This window comes from Capra hircus, assembly GCF_001704415.2.
Source record: "Capra hircus breed San Clemente chromosome X unlocalized genomic scaffold, ASM170441v1, whole genome shotgun sequence".
NCBI classification, from domain to species: Eukaryota; Metazoa; Chordata; class Mammalia; order Artiodactyla; family Bovidae; genus Capra; species Capra hircus.
This window is the reverse complement of record NW_017189517.1, coordinates 23,674,672-23,700,974: the sequence shown is the minus strand read 5'-3', so window position 1 is coordinate 23,700,974 and position 26,303 is coordinate 23,674,672.

Below are 26,303 nucleotides of genomic sequence, written 5' to 3'. Positions count from 1 at the left end.
CTTCAATAACTCTTCCTTTGCATGCACACTTTAGCTAACTGTTTGGCTCAAGAGGATTAGCTTTTGGACTGTCTCAGCTTTTGACATGCCTCCCTCACTAAGCTTAAGCATTTCTAGCATTTGATTTAAAGAGTGAGACATGTGAGTCTTCCTTTCACTTGAATACTTGGAGGCCATTGTAGGTTATTGACTGGCTTTAATATTGTTGTGTCTCGGGGAATAGGGAGGCCCAAGGAGATGAGGGAGATGGGGCAGTGGCTGGTTGGTGGAGCAGTCAAAACACACTAATCATTATCAATTACATCTGCCCTTTATATGGATATGGTTCATGGAGCCCCTCAAACAATTACAATAGTAGCATGGAAGATCACTGATCACAGATCACCATAACAATATAACAGTGATGAAAAAGTTTGAGATACTGTGAAGAATGCCAGAATGTGACACAGAAACACCAAGTGAGCAAGTGCTGTTGGAAAAATGGTGCCAAAGACTTGCTTGACACAGAGTTAGCACAAACCTTCAACTTGTAAAAAATGCAGGATCTGTGAAGCATAATAAACTGAAACATAGTAAAAACGGGGTATGTATGTATATGCAGTTCCTTTTCATTTTCTTGACAATGTTTGGTATTGTCAGACTTTGCACTTCTCTGGTAGCACAAATGGTACCTTACTGTTTTAATTTGTACTATCTTGATAGCTATTGAGGTTGAACGTATTTTTATATGTGTACTGAGCATTTGAATTCTCTCATCTCTGAAATGTCTGTTCGTCTTTTGCCCATTTTCCTATTGTCTTGTTTGTCTTATAGATTTGCAAAAATTAATTACGTATTTTGGATCTCTATCTTATGCCAGTTATATGCTCTGTAAATCCAGTCTGCGGTTTGTTTTCTAATGTGTTTATGACGTATTTTAAAAAATATTTATGTATCTGGCTGTACCATGCCTTAGTTTTTGCATGAGGGATCTTCAGTCTTCGTTGTAGCTCTGTGGGATCTTTAGTTGTGGTATGCATATTCCTAGTTATGGCATGTGGGATCTAGTTCCCTGACCAAGGATCAAACCTGGACCCCCTGCATTGGAAGCACAGGGGCTTAGCCACTGGAAAGCCAGGAAAGTATAGAAGTTTTGCATTTTCATGTAGTGAAAATGCATTATCCATTTTTCCCCCATAGCTTGAGTGTTTGTGTTTTACTTAAAGAAGCCTGAGCAGCCTGAATATCTGAGGGAACAGAAGACTGGAAGGGCAGATGATAGAGGGTGGAAACAGATATCCCCTTCATTCTTGTTGTTCTCCTTTTTCTTCTATTATTTCTCCATTTTTCCTTATCCTGAAATCGATGTGTCTAACAAACAAGTTAGGCTGCTCTGTTGCTCTGCTTTGTTCAATTTTGTGTCTAGATATCTCTGGCTCTGTTTTGCTACTTTCTTCAAAACTTTTCCATCTACTTTGTGCTAGCAGTAAATGCAGTGGAGAAGACTGTTTTTTTCCTTTATGAATAAACAAATAAATATATACACTTCAGGACTGAAATAATTGTGCCAATTGAATTACCTCATATAATGAAAAGTAACAGGCAAAAGATCTCATTTGGGGAATCTGTATTGTTTTTTGGTAAAGGAAGACGTTTTTAAAGAATCATTTTCTAAACTTTTATTGCTTTAAAATCACTACCATAATACCACACTGCCATCTCCATAAACCCCCTCATAATCTAATCAAAATCATTGTAACCTGGGCTGGGGATCAGGGAAGAACTAAGAAACCTGAAGGGCAATGTTCCATCAGCTTTCTCAGGCTCCCCCTAATCCTTTCTCTCTCCCGCCACCCTCCACTACACATTGCAGCTTGAATTATTTAGTTACTCAAATCAATCCATTTTTCTCTGTTCTGTGGTTGGACAATAAAAGTAAGATTTACTGCAGCCAGTGAATAATAAAAAACAAATTAGCTGAAAACAAACAAAAAGCTGCTTACGTGGCAATCTTCTGTGTTAATCAAAACCTTGAGGACAGGTCGGAGGATCAATATTTGACTACAAGATGGAAAGAATCAAAACTTCCATTAAGGGTGAGAAAAGAGGGAGCCATGGAGGGGGGTGGGAAGAAACACCTAAAGGCAGCGTTCCTCAGTGGCCAATGGCAAAATTTCATCCCAGTTCTCTGGTTGGCCTCTTAGGGAGGCCGCCTCTGTTTGAGAAATGACAGTGTTTTTTATGCACATATCAAAGTTCAGCTTGATTGTCTCATCTGGGGAAGAAAGCCATCTGTCAGTATTCTCCAAATAATCTACATAATTGACTTTCAAACAAGCCTCAAAGAAACGGGCATTTATCACCCTAATTGTGGCAGGTGGAGTGTGTGTCACTGCCATTTTATCAAGATAATGGTAAATGGCACCAGGTTTCTTCTCTCCTGCTTCTCCCAGATTTCTTTCAATTTGTACATACAGCTACATTCCCCTTCGAGACCAAACTCAGAAAAGGGCTGTCTGCCTGGAGTAGGGGGAAAATTTTGCTTGCCTTGTGATAATCCCTGGACTCAGCCAGCACTCACCTGCCACTCTTCACTCTGCTCCTAGAAACTCGATTCAGGAGGACATCACTAAGAAACTCAGTACCAGGGCTGGACCCCTGAAAAGCTCTATTCCTTGACCCTGGATCTCCTGGCTTGAAGTTCCCTTTGGGTACTGATGGATGGAGGAGGGAGCCCCTCGGAACTAGCTTGGCCCTAGCTTCTAGCCAAAGCTAACTGGGCAAACTGACCTCCAGTCCACAAGGAGAGTATTGTCAGCGATGGTGTCCTTGTTCCCATAGGCCCAAGTGGGACTGGGTGGGTGTTGAGATTATCATGAGGTTCTTTCTTCTATGACTGAATCCAGTAACTCCTATCTGTAGGAAATTGCTACTCCACAAAATATATATTAAAATTATACTAATTCTCAGGTCTTGCCTCCTATTCAAGGTCCAGGACGATTCTGCCTAAAAGCGTAGTCTTTTGTTACCTTCAAGGCAAAAGCCACTCTTGGCTTTACCTTTCCAGATTCTGTGAACTGCGTTTCTTAACCAGGCTGGCTTGAGACAGCCCCATCATTCCTGTGTGTCCATGGAAACCAAAGACCTCATAGTGCCCAATATTTAGCAGAGAGGACCACAAAGTAAATTGCTAAACTGGGGTTAAATTGAAACTTTCTCCCTCAGAGGAATGTAACCCAGCAGAAATGGAAGTGTGTCTGGATTTCTAAACAATGATTGAAAGTGTGTTTGCCTGTCAGTAGTCCCATTCACTTTCATGCATTGGAGAAGGAAATGGCAACCCACTCCAGTATTCTTGCCTGGAGAATCCCAGGGACAGGGGAGCTTGGTGGGCTGCCGTCTGTGGGGTGGCACAGAGTCGGACACAACTGAAGTGACTTAGCAGCAGCAGGAGCAGCAGCAGTCCCATTTCCCCATAGACAGGTAAGTTACTCAGTAATCCATTAAGGGGGTGGTAGAAATTGAGGGAGAAGATTCTTGTTTAAAAATAATCCACTGAGGACAAATATATAAATGAAAAGGACAGTCATATATCTGAGAATTATTCTCCTTTCTTGTGATCTTGAACCAGGTTTTCGTTTCTAGCTAGCATGTGCACATTTCAGCATCAGTACATGACAGGTCTACACTTTCCTACATACACAGAATATCATATAATCATAACCATTTCTCAGTGTTGGAAGAAGGAAATATTTAAGACTTGAGTCATTGGATATAAGACATCCGTTTTTTCCCTACCCAGTTAACTCCAATATTGAACTGTCTTTTCTGCTCTGTTTTCTCTCTGATGCACACAGCATGTGGCCTTCTGTGTTCTGATTAAAGAGTGGAAAACAACAGTAGCATCTGGGCTGAATGGGGCAGGGAAAATCCAACTGGTTCAACCTGTTATGATGGGCAGCATTATTCAATGACCTAGTAAGGAGATGTAGAACAAAATCTGGCATAGGGAGGCAATTACACTTGTTCCATTTGGCATGAATCTCTATCAGCAGTGGTTTTCACACGCAGACAGTAAAGAATCTGCCTGCAATGCAGGAGACCTGGGCTTGCTCCCTCAGTTGGGAAGATCCCCTGGAGAAGGAAATGCCAACCCACTCCAGTATTCTTGCCTGGAGAATCCCAGGGACAGAGGAGACTGGTGGACTACAGTCCATGGGGTCACAAAGAGTCAGACACGACTGAGCGACTCTCACACACACAATATAGGGTGATGGTGTCCTTCAAGTCTCCCCAGTTGCACAGGGAAATTGTGATCATCATGTAAATTGCATGCATGTCACAGCTGAGAAATCAGACTTTGAGAGAATCAGACTTTGAGAGTGATGTGTGCTGCATGGAAGTAGAGCCAAGGACCACCTGCTTAAGGAAGAGGTAATAGGCATGGTATGTCAGGCCACATCGAGGAAAGATTGTGTGTCCTGGAATGTCTGAGAATTTTTCTTGTGGAACTAACAGTTTGACTTACATGATTAAAGGCTGAAGGGCAGTGAAATGAATATATAACTATGGATATTTTGATAAACGCACTGAAATACTGAAACACTGCTGTGGGGATTATTTTATACTCATTGGTCACTTGTTTAATGTTGTTTTGAGTCTTTTAATCCCTTTGAGTGTGCTGTTACCAATGCTACTGTGTCTGCCCAGACGTGAAAAGAGTAAATTCTCTATGATTCCCTGCATGTGAGTTTCCAGAACAGGCAAAGCTAATCTATACTGAGAGAATTTACAACAGGGATTGTCTCTGAGTGTACATGTACATGGCAATGACTAGAAAGAGGGGGTGATGTGGATATCCTATATCTTGTTTTAAGTGATGGTTACAGTTCAGTTCAGTTCAGTCGCTCAGTCATGTCCGACTCTTTGCGACCCTATGAATCACAGCATGCCAGGCCCCTCTGTCCATCACCAACTCTTGGAGTTCACTCAGACTCACGCCCATTGAGTCCATGATGCCATCCAGCCATCTCATCCTCGGTCGTCCCCTTCTCCTCCTGCCCCTAATCCTCCCAGCATCAGAGTCTTTTCCAATGAGTCAACTCTTTGCATCAGGTGGCCAAAGTACTGGAGTTTCAGCTTTAGCATCCTTCCTTCCAAAGAAATCCCAGGGCTGATCTCCTTCAGAATGGACTGGTTGCATCTCCATGCAGTCTAAGTGTTTCTCAAGAGTCTTCTCCAACACCACAGTTCAAAAGCATCAGGGGTATATACATTTGTCAAAACATATCAAGCTGAAAACTTAAAATCTGTGCATTTTATTTTATATGAATTCTCCTTCAACAAAAACCAAAAATGCAGAAAAAGAAGTATTTCCAGATCACAAGTATACTGAGAGGCCCTGATGTTCTGGCTAATTCAAAGTTCAGTTACTTTCGTTTGGGACCATTTGTCATGGGTTTGTTAGGGGTTCCAGGAAAAACTTCCTTTACATATAAAACTCTCTTCAGCAAAATCAAACAAAAGGTCAGCTCTCTTCATGTTTGTGGCATAATTTTATTTTTTAAGTGACATATTTCTCTAAATCAGAGCTATTCAGTCATAAATGTCAGCCCATCTGGCATTTATTCCTTCCACAAGCTTTTCCTTCTGCTGCTTCTCAGCAGGGATATGGTGCCCTTGAGATCTTGGGCTTCTCTCTTTTGACTGTCTCTGCTGCCAGAAGGTGTACCTGGAAGCTGGGCCTGTGTCTGATTTCTTGCTGAATTCCAGCATCCAGCAAAGGGCCTGGCCCACAGGGTGAGGAACTGAGGCTATACTCCTGAAATAAAGTGATCATTATACAAAGGGAGACCTGTGTATTTAAATAAATAATTGATTCAGGGGATGGTCTCTGCTTTCTAAGAGTTCACAAAAAAGACATCTGGGTAGGTAGTGCCTCACATGTTATAATTTGCTATAGATCTTAAGAGGCTATATTTTAGCCCTTGTATTACTCTTTTTAAAAATATATCCTTTCCATCCCCTCCCCTTTGTTTTTGCCATGCCACATGGCATGTGGGATCTTATTTCCCCAACCAGAGACGGAACCCGTACCGCTTGCAGTGGAAGCATGGAGTCTTAATCACTAAACCTCAGGGAAGTCCCCCTGTTCCGTATTACTCTTATTACCCTATGGCCCAACTCTCCAACCTGCCTTGGACCTCTCTATCATGAGTAAAATTAGACAGCAAAAGTGGGGACACCACTTTTTCTAGAAGGCTTTAGAAGAAATGCATCCATGCTAGTTTCCTGTAGACTCCTTTAGTCCCCTTCCATTATTATACCAATATGGGTTAGCAGTAAAATTGAGTTAGCTGGTACATGGAGAGCAGACAGTATGAACTAGGAAGTGAAGACCGTTCTGGTCTTTACACATTTCTGCTCACTGGTTTAGAGTGGGGGGGGGGTGTTAGATGTTAGGCTGGAGACTGCAGGCCAAGGGAGGAATTGGGCTTCTTAGGGTGGTTGGGGTTGATGGTAAAGATAACTAATTATATGATAGCAAAGGATCCTTTTCGAATGTTTGCAAAAGGCAAATTTTGGACAAAGAAAAGACTTTTAACCTCAAAAGGTATGGTTCAGGCTGCCAAGAACATTGTTGTTCACTCACTCAGTCATGTTCTACTCTTTGTGACCCTGTGGACTGTAGTTCACCAGGCTTCCCTGTCCTTCTATATCTCCTGGAGTCTGCTCAAACTCATGTCCATGGAGTCGGTGATGTCATCCAACCACCTCATCCTCTGTTGCTCCTTTCTCCTTCTGCCCTCAATCTTTCCCAAGAATATAGTTTTTAGGAAGGTTCAAAGCCATGAATAAAGACCCACACTGAATTAATGAGGCACATTTGAATAATTGAGGAGCCTCATATTTCTTTACCTGTGAGGCTGACTGGTTACAGGTTGAAAGAAACAACCAGATTCTTCTACTATTCATCTTCCAGGATGCAAGACTCTGAGTGCAATAAACACTTGATATGTAATGGAGTTGGAGAATGTAGAAGTGTTTTCTAATGGTAAGAAATGTCAGTAAAAAGCAAGGCTGCTGATCACTGGAGCAGCCTCTCTATGGAAAACTAGGACCTTGAAGGATAGTTTGCTCTTTAAGGCTATTATGAACTTCTTCTCCTCATGAGTGTCCCAGCTCTCAGCTCCATAAAACCTGTAATAACTGCTGTTTTATGACTTACACCTGGTCATAACACAAAAGATTGATTGGGGCTCCCATCCTACAAAGAAGGAAGACAGTAGTTTCAGATATATGGCCTCCCAATAGATTTTTCATGAGATGAGCCAAAAATGCTTCCTCAAGATTCATGCAAGCAAGTGTGATCAGTGCCCAAGACTGTAAATAACATATCCAATCTTTCAAGCTTACACTCTGATCCTTTTGAGTTTGTGATGTCCTTATTAGAGCTAATAACATGTGAGAGATGGACTATGCTTTTACAGGAAAAAAATTATATAAAAATCTTTTAGGGAAAAAATATGGTCTCTCTCTGTATTCTTCCATTTTCTTATCTCCTCTCCCCACTCTCCACCCAGCTCAGGAAAACTTCTCTTAAATCAGCTTGATATTTTCAAGACTAGCCTAAGCTGTTGATAGTTTTATGTGACCAATAAAGAAGATTAAAAAATAAACTCTGTAACTTTCTGTATTCTGAAATCCATTACCAAAAAATAATAATAATAAAATAAAAAAGGAGCCCTGTTGTGTGAGAAATGTTAAATGCTGCTTTGTCAGAGAGTGCTGGAAATATGATAGGAAAGACGACTTCCATATATCTAAATGGCATTGAAAAGAACAAAAATCAAGGGCTATTAATGTAGCTAGATCTTGGGATTCAGGTAATATGCCCTATAATTCACTCTGACTGACAGTTTTGAGGAGAAATCAGAGTAAGGCTGACCAAAATACTATTCCTTAAAAAAATCAGCAACAGTACTTCAAAACTAATCCCTCACATATCAACCTGATCTCTCCGAGGGGACTCTTTTCCAGCTAAATGCTGAATTTAATTCTGTACATCACATTTCTTTGGAGAGATTTAGTACTTTAATTATATTTTTATGTGTCACAAAACTGTAAACATAAATTACATTTTTGTTTTCTTTATCTTTAAAGGAGAGTTTAGAAAAATAATAATGATTAAAGGTGTATGTGATTTTTCTTTGAATCTTTTTGTTGCTTGCGTGGAGGGGACAATGGTTCTCTGTATTTGTGGCTGAGGAACCCTCTGGCCGTATTTCCAGGCCATCTCAGGAAGACTGGAAAGTCTAAAAGCCGATCAATCAGCTATCTGTTTTGCCTACAGAGATGCTGATAGTTTTAACATTTTTTTTCTTCCTGACATGCTTTGAACTGGGTTTTCATTTGTATACAGTACAGATGTTACTTAGCTGCATCATGGGCTGGAGAAAAATCACTGGAAATGTTTTTTAATTTTAAAAATATTTTAATTGGAACTTTGTGGCTCATACCCAGAAAAATCTTTTTGACACAAATGTTCACATCAGTGGCAATGTACAATATAGGCAGAATTAGAAATCTAACAGAATTGTCTGGGCATTTCTTTGCACATCAATGAATCTGAGCAGGACCCTGTGGGATCCTCCCGAATACAAAAGCCTTTCCAAATCCGTTATTTCTTATTTGTAGGAAAAAGGTTTCAGCCTCCTAGACCTTCCCTGAGTTCCACAGGGCAGATTTAAGCAGTTACTAATTAGAAGACTGAGGGAATGTAGAAACAAAGGGAAGGCATTGAAGAAACAATACTGAAGCCATGGGGCAGGGTCCTTGTTCTTCCTCAAAGGATATAAAGAGCAATCTGATAGTTCTAAAGAAACTAAGACCCTGAGCCACCTGGAGGATGGTAACTTCCGGCTGAGCACAAGCACATGGACCCAGACTGGTTGGAATCAGAAGGCTTGATTGAGATTCCTGGAACATTACCCTGTTACCTCACCACCAGACAATCAGAGGAAGGTTGCAGCCCTCCGCCCAAGTTTTGTATATAGAAACTCTTCCTGAAAATGATCAAGGAGTTTGGGTTTTTTGAGCATGAGCTGCCTGTTCTCCTTGCTCACCCCTGAAATAAATCCTTCTCTACTCCAAACTCCAATTTCTCAGTTTGGTCTCACTGTGCATCAAGCATAGGAACTTGAGTTTGGCAACATCAATACTGCATGCATGAAGTGGAGTGAGATATTTTAAAACCAGTTGGTCTTAAAAAAAAAAAATCTTCCTATTGTATCATGTCAGCAGTTGTTTATAATGGAGAAGCTTGCTGGAAAGCTGTGTTACTCAAAGACCGACCTCTTCCCGGCCTGCATCTGGCTTGTAGAGGATGCCAACAATGCTTAGTGTAGTGGGTCACATCTGTCAAGGAGGATTATAAATTGTACCTGTGATGCCCTGTAATTAGTAATCCTCAAATGACTCCAGCTGCTATTTCCCTGAGCATTTGCCTTGGTAACATCTTATAGAAAATATAACTCAAAACCAAGAGTATTTAGGTCCAAAAGACACTGCCTGTAGTGAAATAGAAGCATTATTTTCTAATCGAAAAGTCCCTTTTTCTCTTGTTGCTCTCACCAAGTTTATCAGAGGGTCTTTCATCCAGAGACCAGTGTAAAATGTGCTTCAGCTTGTTGAAGAGAGATTTGGTTGTTGACTTGGTTTCAGAGCAAAATTCACCCTTGAATTGTGTGAAAAGTAAATATGTCTGTTTTCAGTGTGTTAGGGTGGTTTGAGAATGAATGTGTATCTGTAACTGGAGATTTCACACTGGGAAGCTGACCTTTTGCTTGGAAAGGAGCTTTGCTATTTCGTTGTCTCGTGGGTACATCTGCAAATGCTGGCATGCTGGGTTGTATTTGCAGATCAGAATTCATTACTTGGTGAGACCTAAGGTGCAGTATGGAAAATGTAGGTTTTGAAAGTTTTTTTTTCGCTAGTTTGAGAGTCAGTATACCCTTTCCTGGATTTATTTCAGTGAATTTCTAGTGAATATTCATTAGCCCATAAATGGTTATATACTAAGAATGAACTAAAATCAGACTCTTACCTCATGCTTTTCTGTAGAAATTTGCTAAATGGTTTAAAAATTTAAATGTGAAAGTAAAACTATAAAATAAAAGAAGAAAATATAGTTATTTGTTGTATTTATATATTCTTGTAGTAGCATATCTTTCTAAGCGTAGCTGCTGCTGCTGCTAAGTTGCTTCAGTTGTGTCCAACTCTGTGTGACCCCAGAGACGGCAGCCCACCAGGCTCCCCCGTCCCTGGGATTCTCCAGGCAAGAACACTGGAGTGGGTTGCCATTTCCTTCTCCAATGTATGAAAGTGAAAGTGAAAGTGAAGTCGCTCAGTCATGTCAGACTCTTCGTGACCCCATGGACTGCAGCCCACCAGGCTCCTCTGTCCATGGGATTTTCCAGGCAAGAGTACTGGAGTGGGGTGCTATTGCCTTCTCCATCTAAGCATAGCAGCAAAGTCATAAAATCAGGAAGGAAGAGATTGAGAAACTGATTGAATTAATGCTACAAAAACAAACGTATTAAGCCCCCTTTGTAGGTTAAAAATCCATAATAAATACCTATTAAAGGAAAATAACAAATGGAAAAATGTTTGCAGTGATATTAGGTATAATTGGTTTACTTAAACAGTTCTTATAAGTTAATTTTTAAAAGATGAAATCATAAATAGGAAAATGGACAAAGGGCATAAAAGGTAATTCATAAACGAGGAAACAGAAAATGGCCAATAAATAAATGGCAAAATATTGACCTTTGTTAGCAATCAAACAGATGCAAGCTAAATCCATCCATCACATTAAATTAAAAAATTGATAATAATTTGTGCTGACAAAGATTTCAGGAAATTGAACTTTCATATGTTGACGTCAGAATGTAAATAGGTAAATATCTTTATGGGGTAACATGAAAATCTGTATCTAAACACAGTAATTATGCAATTCTATTTGTAGTGATTTTCCTTAAGGAAATAATTAGAGATGTGTGCATGCACACTCAGTCACTAAGTTGTATCTGACTCTGTGGCCCCATGGACTGTAGCCTACCAGGCTCCTCTGTCCATGGAAAGCAGTAATTATAAAAATGTTTACCGTTTTTAATAGCAGAAAACTATACGAAAAAGACAGTAGGAGATTGGCTAAATAAGCTGTGTATGCTCATAAGTCGAGATATTATGTAGTCATATAAAATCATGTTGTAATAGTCTTTACTGTCCTGGAAAAGCAACCACAATATGTGGCACGTTGATTTAAAAGAAGCAATTTATGAAACAGTAAATAGAGTAACATATCATGCTTTTTTAATACTACACACACATATGAGTGTGCAGAGGCAGAGACTGAGACAAAGACATAAGGCAGAGTTACAGAGAAAGAAAGAAGACAAGCAGCTGTGTAGCACAGGGAACTTAGCTTGGTGCTCTGTGAAGGCTAGTGGGGTGGGCTCGGAGGGTGGGAGGCTCAAGAGAAAGGGCATTTATGTATACGTATTGCTGATTCACATTGTTGTACAGCAGCAACTAACACAACATTGTAAAGCAATTATCCTCCAATTAAAAAATAAATTAAAAAAAAGACATAGGACAAGACGTAAATGCCCAAGTAAATAACTCTTTTTATCTTGTGGTGATGAGATTTTTCTTTGTCTTTTGAGATATATTGGATTTCCCTGATGGCTCAGGTGGTAAAGTGTCTGTCTACAATGCGGGAGACCTGGGTTTGATCCCTGGATCGGGAAGATCCCCTGGAGAGGGAAATGGCAATCCACTCCAGTACTATTGCCTGGAAAATCCCATGGACAGAGGAGCCTGGTAGGCTGCAGTCCATGGGGTTACAAAGAGTTGGACATGACTGAGTGACTTCACTTTCCTTTCACTTTCAAGATATATTGCTTTTGAAATTAGGAATTAGAAACAATAAAGTTATTTATGAAAAGAGATAAATGCTATAAAAAGACACACCAGCCCAGTCACAGGGAAATATTACCCATGACCAGGACAGTGGATACATAGCCCAAGATTGCCCATAGAGTCCCACTGCTGTTTTTGTGCATCTTTCTTTCTTTAAGTCACCATGTCCTACAAACTTCTCAAGTCTTCAGTGTTTTCATTCATTCAGGTATTCACTCATCCATTCAACAGATGTCTTTTGCATTTATACCATATGGCAAACTCAGTACTTGTCCCTGACTTGAGCTCTATGTGGTAAACAATTTCCTAGTTGTTTCTTATTGGCATTTACTTATCAGTCTTGGAGACTTTCTCTCAGACCTTGTTAAGTGACTGACTAGGAAATCTTTTTAAAAGTTCTCTCTGTATTAAATAGGTGATGTTAGTATGACACTTGAACTTTAAGGAAGACCTTCAATGCCTTAACCCAAATAGTGAGTAATGTGAAAGATGCAGACAACTCTGTATGGATAGGCTTGCCAGATGATACCACTCTCTCCTGCCCACACGTATTCTAACTGGACAACAAGTTTCCAGCTGTATTCACGCCACCAGGTCTGGGCTCCCTACTTTAGGCCTGATGCTCCATTGTCAAGGGTGTTCTGGGTATTAATAATGCCTATCAGGTCTCCTATTTTCTTTGTCCTCATGTCCCTCCTGCACTTTCCGAGTTCTTGCCATCTGCCCTTCTCTGCCTTGTGGTATTTACATCTTCAGTTCCACCACCTGCCCTCTTGATTCTGACTTCCACACTTGTTTTGATCCAAACATTTCCTCTAACTTTCTTCAATCCCATCATGAATTTTCTGTTGAAAAAAGTGAAAGTGAAGTCACTCAGTTGTGTCTGACTCTTTGTAACCCCATGGACTGTACCTGCCAGGTCCTCCATCCATGGGATTTTCTAGGCAAGAGCACTGGAGTGGGTTGCCATTTCCTTCTCCAGGGGATCTTCCCAATCCAGGGATCGAACCTGGGTCTCCTGCATTGCAGGCGGACTCCTTACTGTCTGAGCTGCAAGGTAAGCTCTTGGGGTCTTCCCAACCCAGGGATTGAACCCAGGTCTCCCGCATTACAGGCAGATTCTTTACCAGCTGAGCCACAAGGGAAGCCCGAGAATACTAGAGTGGGTAGCCTATCCCTTCTCCAGAGGATCTTCCCGACCCAGGAATCGAACTGGGCTCTTCTGCATTGTAGGTGGATTTTTTACCAACTGAGCTATCAGGGAAGCCCTTAATTTTCTATTACTGCTGTAACAAATTCCCACAAACTTAATGGCTTAAAACAACACAAATTAACATCTTGCAGTTCTGGGGGTGGAGGTGGTCCAAAGTCCAAAGTGATTTCACTAGGCTAAAATCAGGGTGTGGATAAAACTGCATCTTTTTTCCAGAGGCTCTAGGGGAAAATCTGTTCCCTTGCCTTTTTCAGTTTCTAGAAGCCACTTTCTTTCCTTGGCTTGTGGCCCTGTTCTACTGTCTCCAAGCTAGCAATATTGCATCTATTTGACCATTTGTCTGTAGTCACATCTCCATCTGACAAAGTTGGAAAAGGTTCTCCACTGTTAAAGACCTGAGGGTTGATCTTTGGCCCCCCCCAAATATATGTCTACATTATAATTCCCAGAGCCTGTGAATGCTACATTTTTTGAAAAAGCTTTTTTGAAGATATCATTACAGATCTTGAGACAAAAGTTCATCCTGGGTTACCTGGCTGGGCTCTAAATCTAATGATAGTGTCTTTAGAAGACAAAGGCAGAGGCAAATTTAACGTAGACAGACACACAGAGAAGAGGAGGGGGCAGTGTTATTACAGAGGCAGCGATTGGAGTGATACAGATACAAGTTAAGGGACACTTGGAGCCACCAGAGCTGGACAAGGCAAGGAAGGAGTATCCCCGGGGATACTAAACCACGCTAAACCACTCATTCTGAAGAGAAGGAGTGTGTGCCAATTGACACTTTGATTTTAGACTTCAAGCTCTGGAACTGTAAGAGAATACATTCCTATTTTTTAAAATTAATTTTTATTGGAGTATAGTTGCTTTAGGCTTCCCTGGTAGCTCAGCTGGTGAAGAATCCACCTGCAATGCAGCAGATGCCAGTTCAATTCCTGGGTTGGGAAGAACCCCTGGAGGTGGGATAGGCTACCCACTCCACTATTCTTGGACTTCCCTGGTGGCTCAGTTGGTAAAGAATCTTCCTGCAATATGGGAGATCTGAGTTCCATCCCTGGGTTGGGAAGATTCCTTGGAGGAGGGCGTGGAAACCCACTCTAGTATTCTTGCCTGGAGAATCCCCATGGACAGAGGGGCCTGGCAGGCTACTGTCCATGGGGTTGCAAAGAGTTGGACATGACTGAGAGACTAAGCACGCCACAGTTGCTTTACAATGTTGTGTTAGTTTCTACTGTACAGCAAAGTGAATCAACTATACTAAACATATATTCCCTGTTTTTGGATTTCCTTCCCATTTAGCTCACCACAGAGCTCACCACAGTTCCCTGTTCTGTATAGTAGGTTCTCATTAGTTATCTATTTTATACATAGAATCAGTGGCATGTATATGTAATTCCCAATGTAGAATTCCTATTGTTTTAAGCCACCCACTTTGTGGTAATTTGTTACAGTTGTGGTGGTGGTTGATAGTTTAGTTGCTAAGTCGTGTCCAACTCTTGCAACCCCATAGACTGTAGCCCACCAGGCTTCTCTGTCCATAGGATTCTCCAAGCAAGAATACTGGAGTGGGTTGCCATTTGTTACAGTAGCCACAGGAAACAATACAGGGCCCATCTGATTTCACAGAGTCCTCCAGGATAATCCAGGATCATGTCCCCATCTCAGATTCCTTAACCTTATTCACATGTGTGAAAGCTGTTTTCCTGGGTAAGTAACATATTCACAGGTTCTAGGGATTAGGACACGAACACCTTTGGGGGGCATTGTTCTGTTAACCATAGTATGCAATGATACTGTTCATTCCTGAAACTTTTTTGACCATGCCAAGCATGTGTGGAGCCACCTCGCAAGCTTTTATTTTTTTTTTTTTTTCGTATTTTGCTTTCATTCCGTCTTAATTGTCTAGGATCTGTCTCTTGGGTATTGCTATGGAATAATAGAAAACACATAAATGTGGAGTCAGGCTGACCTGTGTTTAAACCTTGGCTGTTTATTTTTTCTCTATGTTTCCTTGGGCAAATTATCCCAGCGTTAAAACTTTGTCTCTTCATTTATAAAATGTGAGTAGTCATACCCATATCATAGAGTCATTGTGAAGATGAAATGGGATAGCATATATAATATGCTTATCACATAAGAAGGCATTCAAGAAATGTTGTTTTTCTTTTGCTGCTCCTGCTTCTGCTGCTGCTGCTACTGCTAAGTCGCTTCAGTCGTGTCTGACTCTATACAACCCTATAGACGGCAGCCCACCAGGCTCCCCTGTCCCTGGGATTCTCCAGGCAAGAACACTGGAGTGGGTTGCCATTTCCTTCTCCAATGCATGAAAGTGAAGTCACTCAGTCGTGTCTGGCTCTTCGCGACCCCATGGACTGCAGCCTACCAGGCTCCTCAGTCCATGGGATTTTCCAGGCAAGAGTACTAGAGTGGGTTGCCATTGCCTTCTCCTTTCTTTTGCTATCATCTTAAAAACTGTGAACCTGTGGCAATCTGGTCTTGAAGTAGATGGTCTGGTTGAGGAGGTATTTGTGTAGGAGCTTTCTAACTTTCCTTCAAATCCCACTGTAGATATAGTTTCTATTCTGATGATACATAGGGTTCCCCTGATATCATTGCATTTTGTTTTGGACTTTTGGACTGTAATTCTACCTACACAACACTGAAGTTCCTGGTTGACAAGGAAGAAAAATCCTACCAAACTAACTACTGGGAATAACTCAGCTATCAGTTCAGTTCAGTTCAGTTGCTCAGTCATGTCCGACTCTTTGAGACTGTATGGACTGTAGCACGCCAGGCTTTCCTGTCCATCACCAACTCCCAGAGCTTACTCAAACTCATGTCCATTGAGTTGGTGATGCCATCCAACCATCTCATCCTCTGTCAGCTATAACAACACATAAACGAATATTTCTTGTGTACCTACTGTGCATCAAGTATTGTAATCACTAGGCAATGAGATGTAAACCATACTTATGTTCCTGGAGTGGGAAAGACTGACAAGTGACTAGGTGATTCTAATTCAGTGTGATTGATGTCAAGATGAGCACAAACACAGAGGGACTTAGGGATCACAGAGCAGGGAGTAAAGGCTCCCTGGAGTAAGTGCTGCCTAACAAGAGATCTGAAGGGTAAATAGAAGTTAGTTATATAGAGTCCCTCTTATCCTCCACAGAAAGGAAGGAGAGAAGAATAAAAAATGAAATCTTGTTTTAATAAATTCAATTGACTTAAGCATTAATATTAATAAAACAAATTTGGGCATATAAATATAGCCAGTCTTGTTTATTTAAAAAATTTTTTTTAGATGTAGTTGCACAAGTGTGAGAAGAATAAATGGTCCGCTGATAGACCTTTTTTAGGTCACCTGCAAGAAAAAAAGAGCTTTCATTACATTTTGTACATATGACTTCAGACGGTTAGGCTGGCAGTTTGAAAACATACAAATACTGAAAGTGCCCTAGAATATAAAGCTCTGATTTAGAGAAGAGGGTGGCTGTGTTGTGGTGTTGTGGTCATGGTATTATGCTGGGTAGATGGTGGTACCAAATATTTGGAAGATGTAGTTTATGGTTTGTAGGAATAATAATAGCAGCAAAAAATATGTTGTGAATTTATTATGAGCCAGGTACTGTTCTTAGCACTTTTTGTATATTAACTCCTTAATCCTTTCATGATCCATGAGATAGGTAATACTATTATTTTTATTTCAGAGATAGGAAAAGTGGGATACAAATGTTAAATAACATTGTATAAAGTTAGTCAGCAAGTGACAGAGCTGGAATCTGAAGTAAGACAGTTTGACTTGAAAGCCTGTGCTCTTAACTTCTATCCCTCTTTGGGGAAAGAGGGACCTTGTGGAAATGTACACAATATATGCAAATGACACATAAAAAGGGAGTTCAGTTCAGTTGCTCAGTCATGTCCAACTCTTTGTGATGCCAGGGACTGCAGTACATCAGGCCTCCCTGTCTATCACCAACTCCCAGAGCTTACGCAAACTCATGTCCATTGAGTTGGTGATACCATCCAATGATCTCATACTCTGTCGTCCCCTTCTCCTCCTGCTTTTAATCTTTCCTAGCATCAGGGACTTTTCAAATGAGTCAGTTCTTTGCATCAGTTGGCCAATGTGTTGGAGTTTTAGCTTCAGCATTAGTCCTTCCAATGAACACTCAGGACTGATTTCCTTTAATATGGATTGGTTTTAACTCCTTGCAGTCCAAGGGACTCTCTAGAGTCTACTCCACCACTACAGTTCAAAAGCATCAATTCTTTGGGACTCAGCTTTCTTTATAGTCCAGCTCTCACATCCAAACATGACTACTGTTTTGATTATATAGTCATCTAGCTTTGACTAGATGGACCTTTGCTGGCAAAGTAATGTCTCTGCTTTTTAATATTCTGTCTAGATTGGTCATAGCTTTTCTTCCAAGGAGCAAGCGTCTTTCAATTTCATGACTGCAGTCACCATTTGCAATGATTTTGGAGAACAAAAAAATTAAGTCTCTCATTGTTTCCATTGTTTCCCCATCTATTTGCTGTGAAGTGATGGGACCAGATGCCATGATCTTCGTTTTCTGAATGTTGAGTTTTAAACCAGCTTTTTCACTCTCCACTTTCACTTTCATCAAGAGGCTCTTTAGTTCTTCTTCATTTTCTGCTATAAGGGTGGTGTCATCTGCATATCTGAGGTTATTGATATTTCTCCTGGCAATATTGATTCCAGCTTGTGCTTCATCCAGCTTGGCATTTCTCATGATGTACTCTGCATATAAGTTAAATAAACAAGGTGACAATATGTAGCCTTGACATACTCCTTTCCCGATTTGGAACCAGTCTGTTGTTCCATGTCCAGTTCTAACTGTTACTTCTTGACCTGCATACAGATTTCTCAGGAGGCAGGTCAGGTGGTTTGGTATTCCCATCTCTTGAAGAATTGTCCACATTTTGTTGTGGTCCACACAGTCAAAGACTTTGGCATAGTCAATAAAGCAGAAGTAGATGTTTTTCTGGAACTCTCTTGTTTTTTTGATGATCCAGTGGATGTTGACAATTTGCTCTCTGGTTCCTCTACATAAAAAGGGAAAACAGAAGCAAATGTCCACATGACCATATGGATATGCATCCATTTAGTGTCAAGAGATTGGTTGAATGAGTATTTACTGAACCTGGTGTTGAGACCTTACAGTGATCAAATTGCCAACATCTGCTGGATCATGGAAAAAGCAAGAGAGTTCCAGAAAAACATCTATTTCTGCTTTATTGACTATGCCAAAGCCTTTGACTGTGTGGATCACAATAAACTGTGGAAAATTCTGAAAGAGATGGGAATACCAGACCACCTGACCTGCTTCTTCAGAAATCTGTATGTAGGTCAGGAAGCAACAGTTAGAACTGGACATGGAACAACAGACTGGTTCCAAAGAGGAAAAGGATTAAGTCAAGGCTGTATATTGTCACCCTGCTTATTTGACTTATATGCAGAGTACATCATGAGAAACACTGGACTGGAAGAAACACAAGCTGGAATCAAGAAAGAAATATCAATAACCTCAGATATGCAGATAACACCACCCTTATGGCAGAAAATGAAGAGGAACTAAAAAGCCTCTTGATGAAAGTAAAAGAGTAGAGTGAAAAAGTTGGCTTAAAACTCAACATTCAGAAAACGAAGATCATGGCATCTGGTCCCATCACTTCATGGGAAATAGATGGGGAAACAGTGGAAACAGTGTCAGACTTTATTTTGGGGGGCTCCAAAATCACTGCAGATGGTGACTGCAGCCATGAAATTAAAAGACGCTTACTCCTTGGAAGAAAAGTTATGACCAACCTAGATAGTATATTCAAAAGCAGAGACATTACTTTGCCGACTAAGGTCCGTCCAGTCAAGGCTATGGTTTTTCCAGTAGTCATGTATGGATGTGAGAGTTGGACGGTGAAGAAGGCTGAGCGCTGAAGAATTGATGCTTTTGAGCTGTGGTGTTGGAGAAGACTCTTGAGAGTCCCTTGGACTGCAAGGAGATCCAACCAGTCCATTCTGAAGGAGATCAGCCCTGGGATTTCCTTGGAAGGAATGATGCTGAGGCTGAAACTGCAGTACTTTGGCCACCTCATGCAAAGAGTTGACTCATTGGAAAAAACTCTGATGCTGGGAGGGATTAGGGGCAGGAGGAGAAGGGGACGACCGAGGATGAGATGGCCGGATGGCATCACTGACTCGATGGATGTGAGTCTGAGTGAACTCTGGGAGTTGGTGAGGACAGGGAGGCCTGGCGTGCTGCGATTCATGGGGTCGCAAAGAGTTGGACACGACTGAGTGACTGAACTGAACTGAACTGAATAGTATATGTACCTCCATATTATGGTATTCAGTCAAGGATTGGTAAACTTTTTCTATAAAGGGCTCGATAATAAATACTTTAGACTTTGTGGATCATATAGGCTGTTGAAACTACTCAACTCTGTCATTTGTAGTGGGAAAGCAACCACAGACAATATGTATATGAATTAATGTGGCTGTCTTCCACACTGACAAAAGTGGACAGCAGGCATAGTTTGCCATATTATAAGATCTACTGATGGGTCTAATAATTATCATAATTTTGAAACAGAAAAAAGCATAAGTGGTATTGTGAGATATCTATAGCATCTGTAACATGATATGAAAATATCTCTGATTTTTTTAACTGGTGACAATCTCATAGCTACTGCTGATATTAACTGTGATTTGTACATTCATAATTGAAGGAAATGTTAAATTAGAGGTAAGTGAAAGTATCAATACAAATTTAAGTTTACCCATCCAAATTCATAGGACTTGTTAATTTTACTCATGGACCCCAGTATAAGAACCTCTAAACAGATTTCCCTGGTGGTACAGTGGCTAAGACTCTGTGCTCCCATTGTAGGGGCACAGGTTCCATCTCTGGTTAGGGAAGATCCCACATGCTCTGTGGAATGGCCAAAAAATTTTTTTTATAAAAGAACCGCTGAGCTAGGAGTCTTGATCAGTAGTCAAAATGCACCTATTAACAAGGGACTAAACAATTCGAAATGAATGACAACCCCTTCTGAGTTGAGTAAGCTTGAGAGAGACACAGATCCTAGTCACACGTAGCTCTGAGGTGGTGATGTGAGGGTGATGGCAAGAACTGATCCCCCAAATATCCCACAGCCCATGTGAAGAGTGTCAGGGGCAGTAACTAGAAGGAAACAAGTCTGGAAGGAAGCAAGGAGGGCTGACTACAATTTGTTTGAGCACAGAGAAAGAATGAGCAGGCTGGGATCTTCCAGCAATCTTAAAATTCTGATAAAGTTGCATAAACTTATTGCATTGCCAAGATCAGAGGGCTTCAATGAGGCTGGCTGTGTTGTACACATACACACGATGAAAAGGAATATTGTTAAGGGAAGCAGTGAAAGGCCCATAACCTTGGCCAGAAAATGGTTGATATCTTTTCTGTGATTCACGCATTACCCCAAAGCCTCCCATTTCTTAGAATTGTTAATAAAAACTCCAAATATCCCAGCAATAACTTTCAAACTCCTCCATTTTCACTAATACTGCCTCATACCCAATTCTGCTTTATAGTGCATTCCAATGTAATTGTAGATACTGCATTGATTGGCTCAGAGCATCTGTGTGAATTTCTAACCAGATCCAAGTAAGAGCTTTCTCAGGACCCTGAAACGTATTGTCCCTTTAAAGTGGTAGTTAAAAGAAAAAGAAATAAGCCTGGTATTTTGAATTTATGGCAATAATAGAAAAATTGCTAGGTATTTTTGATGAGAAGTTTGAAGTGAATGTAACACTACATATATTGACTTCATGTTTCAGTGCACATCCAGATTTATTGATTAGAGCCAGACTGACTCAAGCCAAGATTGATTTGATAGAAATCACAGCCTGCTTATTTATCATGTGGAGAAAATTTACACATCTACCTAGGCATAGGAGTATTACTTTATTGACTGAATTAAGTCTTGGCTGAATGTCAAGTTTTCACCTACAACCTGTAGACCCCCTTGCAGGACGATTTTTATTTGCATTTGAGCAAGGATTATGATAAGAATGTTTCTTTTTTTAGTTTATATGAGAAGTACTTTGTAAAATCAAAATATGGTAATATCTTATTAACTGGTGTTTGTGGTGATTTTAAGATTGTTGGCTGAATGAAGTTTTTTAAAATATAAATTTATTTATTTTATTTATATTATCTGTAAAGAAAACAAATGAGAATAATGTTAAGACAAAATTTCAGGCACTTTAGAAATACTCATTTATAAACAAATATTAGGGTACCAATTGGAAGTCTTCACTTAATAAGACAGGATGTTAAAGCAGATCATCTAAGAATAACCATTTGAAAGTGCTCTCCTAGTAAATCTGCATGGACATACTTGGTTAGATTAGGAGTAAGTTAGCTAACATATAGGAACCACTTAGAATAGGTCAGGAGTATGCGACATACTTTCACTGATGATTTTTAAAACCTTTAGAAAAGTTCAAAGTTCTATTAAGTAGGTATTGGTATTGAGAAAACTGAAAGTCAGAGAGGCTAAGTGATTTGCCAGAGGTCCCAAGCTAATACATGGAGCTAGGACTAAAACTAACTCTTTCTTACTCCAGAGTGTATGTTCTTAGCTACTGCCCTCTATTGCCCCTTCTGCTGTGCTGTGCTAAGTCACTTCAGTTGTGTCTGACTCTCTGCGACCCTATGGACTGTAGCCCACCAAGCTCCTCTGTCCATGGATTCTCCAGGCAAGAATACTGGAATATGTTGCCATGCCCTCCTCCAGGAGATCTTCCCGATCCAGGGATCAAACCCATGCCTCTTACATCTCCCGCATGGCAGGCACGTGCTTTACCACTAGGGCCAGCTGCAAAGCCCCTATTGCCCCTTACTTGAAAGTAAAAAAATTTACATTAAAATATTATGCTAAAAATAGATATATGTGTATGTATAACTGAATCACGTTGCTGTGCACCTGAAAAGTAACACAACATTGTAAATCAACTATACTTCAAAGTTTTTAAAAGAGACCAGGAAAATAATATAATGCAATTCACATATTTTCTCAATTGTGAACGGATTCACCCAAATGTTTAAAGTCATAGGCATTTGATTTGATGGGTTCTCCAATTTAGGGGATTCTTGAGTGAATTATTTTTCCCTTGGAATGAAGAGGAGGTAGAGGAGTAGGGGAGAGAAGGAGCAGATCAAAACTGTTTAACTGGAAATCCACATTGTCTTCATCTTTCAGGAATTAATCATTCTGGGTACTGTTTCCTAGTTACAGATGAACTGGCATTCAATTTGGGAAGCCATGGGGTTAACCCAGTTTGTTAATGGTTATTTCCCTTCAGCACAACAACTGCATTGCAAGGAAAAGAGCTGCTCATAAGTGTTAAGGGCCTTATTACTGTTCAAATACCCTTTTCTTTTTTCCAAATGCCCTTTTAATACTTTCTATGCTGGCAAAGGTACATTACAAATGAAATACAGGGGAGGAATAATTCAAACGCCTCGGATGGTGGCATTTTGTATACCTCGAAGCCACAGTACAAATCTCTCTCAAACCTTTGGAAATCCGTCTTCATAGCACAGAGTAGGTGGGAAGGGGCTTGCAAATCCTTTTCAACCTGACAGCTCAAAAACCTAACTTGTTTTCTGATCCCTCAACTGTGACAGGTTGGTGGTGTTGTATTTTTCACTTCAGAAGCTAAGGACTCTTGCTAGAATCTGGGAGTCCAAGCAGCTGGTTTCCGTGCTAAATTCTGGGCAGGAGAGACAAAGGAAAGAGCAGAATAAATTATATGTCAGTCCTCTTCTGGTGTTTTGTATGAAAAGTGTTTGATGATAAGCATTATGGTTTAAGAGTTCCTGTACCTTTAGACACAAAATCCTGTTTGCAAATTCTCAGCGTGTATCTTGCTTGCCATCTGTACAAATCCATTTGCTCCACTCAGTCAACCATTTTCTTAACCCTTCCTCTTCAAGGAAGCCTATCTCCATACAATTTGAGGTGACCAATAACCTTTCTTCCCCCCAATATTACTCTTATCATCCTTCCAGTGAACCTGAAATTTCTACCATAGTGTTCCACTTATTCAGTTAATTTTTCCACTGATACCTGTCTATATATATATTCATCCCTCCATCCAACAGTCTATCCTCAAAATATTTATTGTCTGCTCCATGCTAGGCACTCTGCTGGGCTCTAGAAATTGTGTGGCGATTAACACAGACATGGTTTCTGCCCTTGGCTTACAACCTATTGGGGAAGATAGACAGTAAACAGTAAAGGAATGAAGTAATTCACTTCAAATTGTGCTAAGTGCTACGATGACTGTGAATGCAGCAGGGAGCAATGATAGAAGATACCACAAAGGGAACTAATTAGTGTGCTCAGGTGTCAGTTCCATGGAGACTGAAGCCACTTTCTTAGAGGGAACTCTGTTTAAAACACAAATATATTATATAGCAGCTCAATGCATTAAACACACGAGTATGGTCACATTAACAGAGGATAAGACTGAGGGTGTGGGTCTCAGCACAAACAGCTTCTTTGGATGGTGTGTGGCATAGAGAGAGGAAAAGTAAACTAAGTGAAATCCCTTCTATATGTGAGGCTCTGGACCAGGCGCTCCTGTTTGAAAGGTTATTTTTTCATTTTACTTGCAACACTAAGAGGTGGGTATCAGATCCGCTCTAGGGAAGAGAAAACAGATTCTGAGAGGCTAAGCAACCTGACCAAGGTCACAAGGTTAGTTGTTGGTCTAGCCTAGGAGTAGGAAGGCTGGGGTGTGGTAGGGGGCTTGGGAACAATCTCAGACTCACCAAAAGAGTAACAGAAGCCGAAAAAGGGAGAAGGGATATAGTGTCATGGACCAAAGATCAGTGAAAAGACCTGATCCTGTGTTTGAATTGCTTACAATTCAGCTGAAGAAAGATGACGAACTCTTGAGAAAGAAGGGGGAATGTCGTAAGCAATGCTAAAAGTCAAGTCCACTTGAAGAAGATAAGCAAGGAGCATCAATGAGAGGAGTCAAGGCACTTTAAAAAGGTGATGGGGAGGAGTTTGTCAAAGCCACCTAAAAGGGAGACTTTGGAAAAATACCCTGCTTGCTTTCCTTTACTTGGATAAAGTAGAACCAATACAATATTGTAAAGTAATTAACCTCCAATTAAAATAAATAAATTTATATTAAAAAATAAATAAATATAAATTGCAAAAAAAGAAAAGAAAAAAAATTTCAAGCAAGTTAGGTACAAAACAATGATGACTAAACAGTCTGAAAGGCCAACAGACACATCAAGATCATTGAATTATGAATCCCTGAAGGTTCTATGGGTTCAGGCGATATCCCAGCTGTGGGTACTATTCCAGGTCAAAATACAAAATACCAGTTGTTGTCCCCAGCTCCACTTCCGATCACTAAAATGTGACAGTGATTAAATGCAAAATGCAAATATTACAGCTTGTGAGTACAAATTTAAAACAATAATAGCCTCTTGTCAGACAATATGGAAAGGAGAAGTTGCATGGAATTTGTTATTATACTTGCAAATGCAGCAATATTTACAATGGGTTGACACAGTGTCACGTAACCCAGGACAAGGCAAGGGAAGGATTATGGAAAGCAGGACTGGAAAATTGTGAGCACAGAGCAACACTGCCTTTTAAGGAATCACAAAGGAATGCACGAAGAGAGAGGAATAGTTTCAAGGTCAGAGTTCCTTGGACATTTCTAAAACAGCCCTCATACTCCCATTGTCTTTCATGAATCAAGGCACAGGCCAAATTATCAGGCTGATGAAGTTTGCTTTTGGACTGAGGTCCCCAACCTCAATTCTAATTACTTTTCTTATACTTCTTTGATCTCTCATTCTTCTACCCACCCTAAGCTCCATGGGGCTGGAAACCACGTCTCTGTCTTGTTCACAACTGTATTTCTATCAGCTAACTGTGCCTGGCATGTACTGCATGCTTGATAAGTATTTGGTATTTGAATGAACAATTCAAATTGTTCATGGCTTTCCTCTCCTACTGACAAAAGGCCCTATAGACTCTCTGCATCTCTCCTTGCCCAGTTGTTTTCACTAAAACTTTCTTATTCTATATTTTATTCTTTCAGGGATTTTTAAAAGAGAGAAGATTTTAACCAGTGATATTAGTCATTGCAGGCACAAAATTAATCCAGGTCTAACCAGAAAGAGAAGGCAATGGCACCCCACTCCAGTACTCTTGCCTGGAAAATCCCATGGACGGAGGAGCCTGGTAGGCTGCAGTCCATGGGGTCTCGAAGAGTCAGACACGACTGAGTGACTTCACTTTCACTTTTCACTTGCATGCATTGGAGCAGGAAATGGCAACCCACTCCAGTGTTCTTGCCTGGAGAATCCCAGGGACGGGGGAGCCTGGTGGGCTGCCATCTATGGGGTCACACAGAGTCAGACACGACTGAAGTGACTTAGCAGCAGCAGCAACCAGAAAGAAGACAACCATTCTGAGCGGTTAAACCAGAGGTGTTTGGGACTTCCCTGGTGGTCCAGTGACTAAGACTCTGTGCTCCCAATGCAGGGAGACTGGGTTCGATCCCTGGTCAGGGAACTAGATCCCATATGCCTCAACTAAGTGTTCACAGGCCACAAACTAAGACCCAGTGCAGCCAAATAATTTAAAAAGAAACAAAACAGAGGTGATGTCATGTGGGGAACCAGTTACACAGATGATGAGGTATGTATAAGGGCAGTTTTATTTCCCAGATTGAGTACATTGAAAGTAGCTCTCCTGAAACATAATTCTATATGTGCTCACACAATCTAAGGGATGGAAAGAATCTTAAACTTCATTCAACTCAGACTCATCAGACAGCTGTTATGTCACAGATGTCACTTGCCTACACCAATCTCTCTTCTCCTCTTTCATCTTAAGTCCAAAATGCTAACTTTCAGATGGACACCTTTCTACCTAAAGATCCTACTTCCCTGCCTTCTTTGTGGCTGGCCAAGACCATGAGACTTTTAGGCAGTGATGTGGAAGCAATGGTTTCATCTGGGACTTCCAGGAATGTTTCTAAAAGCGACATTTTAGACAAATTGTCACATTTAAGAGGGCCCTC